The sequence below is a fragment of the Propithecus coquereli genome, unplaced genomic scaffold (genome assembly GCF_000956105.1).
Source record: "Propithecus coquereli isolate 6110/MARCELLA unplaced genomic scaffold, Pcoq_1.0 Scaffold107, whole genome shotgun sequence".
NCBI lineage: Eukaryota > Metazoa > Chordata > Mammalia > Primates > Indriidae > Propithecus > Propithecus coquereli.
Genome location: NW_012134636.1, coordinates 2,403,885 through 2,405,638, shown reverse-complemented (window position 1 = coordinate 2,405,638; position 1,754 = coordinate 2,403,885). Strand labels below are relative to the sequence as shown.

General features: G+C 45.4%; 1 pseudogene; it reads right to left on the bottom strand.

The window, feature by feature from the left end:
• LOC105812211 overlaps positions 1-970 on the bottom strand; it is a 19,404-nt pseudogene extending 18,434 nt beyond the window's left edge.
• Positions 971-1,754: the final 784 nt, after the last annotated feature.

Below are 1,754 nucleotides of genomic sequence, written 5' to 3'. Positions count from 1 at the left end.
GGACAGAGCTCTGTCCTCCTTGCTCTTCCCCATGGCTGCTGCTGTGGGTGGACGGGGAGGCCACGGGGCTGTGCTCGGGGGCTACGCTAACTCCGGGACTCCCCCGCTCGCTGCCTAGAGGACTCGCAGGCACTGTGGCTGGACTGGTTGGCTCCAGTGTCTCCTGTCCCTGGATCCAAACGTCCTTGATGAGTTCCGGGAGGGTGGGCCTCAACTTGGGATCAACGGTGAGGAACTTCCTCAGAAGTGTTCTCAGCTCTTGGGAAAAGAATGCCGGTGTCACATACCTGCCCTCGGTGATGTCAGTTTTCATTTCCTCCCAGGTGTCACCACCAAATGGCATACGCCCGGCTACTATGGTGTAGAGGATGACACCCAGGCTCCACACGTCCACCTCTGGTCCCCTGTATTCCTCCTGCAGGAACATTTCTGGCGCACAAAAACAAGGCGTCCCACAGAAGTTGTACAGGTTATCCTCGTCACTAAAAGTTGCGGCTAAGCCGAAGTCAGCTAGTTTGATGTTCCCGCGCTCATCCAGTAGGATGTTGAGGGGCTTCAGGTCCCGGTGGACGATGTGGTTCTCGTGGCAGTGCTGAACCGCAGCCAGGAGCTGGCGGAATATGGGCCGGGCATCCTCTTCGCTCAGGCGGCGGTGTCTCACTACGTGGCCGAAAAGGTCCCCACCACTGGCATACTCTGTGACTAAGCAAAGGATGTCTTCATCCTCGATGACGTTCAGAAGCTTGATGATATTTGGGTGGTTTAGGACCCTCATGGACTGGGCCTCCATGTTGCCACATTCCAGACTGGGGAGTTTCTTCTTAAATATCATTTTCATGACCACCTCGTTACCGGTGGGAAGGTGCTTGGCCAGCATCACCTCGCCATAGGTGCCGGAGCCAATTGTCTTGAGGATGTTATATTTGTCAAATTCCTCCATGAATGAACTGGAGGCAAAGGCCTCCTCCATGGTCACCTCTATGCTAATGCTACACTAACTGTGCTTACTAACTAATGAACACTCCCAACTCTACTAAGCAGGCTAAGGGTACTAACAGTACTAACTACACTAATCTGAGAATACTAACTATAGGAACTACAGTAAAAATATTAATAAAAAATGCGAAATAGGGTAACAATACTAATTATACTAACACAACAAAAGAACGATACTAAATATACTATCCTAATAAAAAACAATATTAACTACGCTACGCAAATGCCACTAACAAACAATACTAACAATAATATGGTAATGAAACAAACAAACAATACTAACAATAATATGATAACAAAACTAACAAACTACTATCTTATGCTAACACAACTAACAAACAATATTAACTATACGAACTATACTGGCAAAGTTGAATAACAAGAAAGAACACTAGCGCTACGGTCTACCACAGGTCACCAAAAGCAGCTTCCTGGGCAATAATGACCAAAATCCTAGGCACAGCCAGGGGCTTATATAGCTGTCAGGAATTCCATAACAGTGGCTCTTTATGAGGTCAGAGCAAGAAATGGGCCAATCACCGCTGGGTATAACCTACAGTGTTTTTTTCCTTTTTTGGTCGCAAGAACATTTTCCTCTTTAAAGAAAACAAGTGTTTTCTGTTTACATAGTTATAGAGATTGATATTTAGTTTATTGGAAATTTAAACCTATATAATCCTTCTGGAACCTTTCCATTTATAATCTGAAAATCTGTAATAAATTTAGGCTTTTAAAGACCTCATAATATGTATACTTAA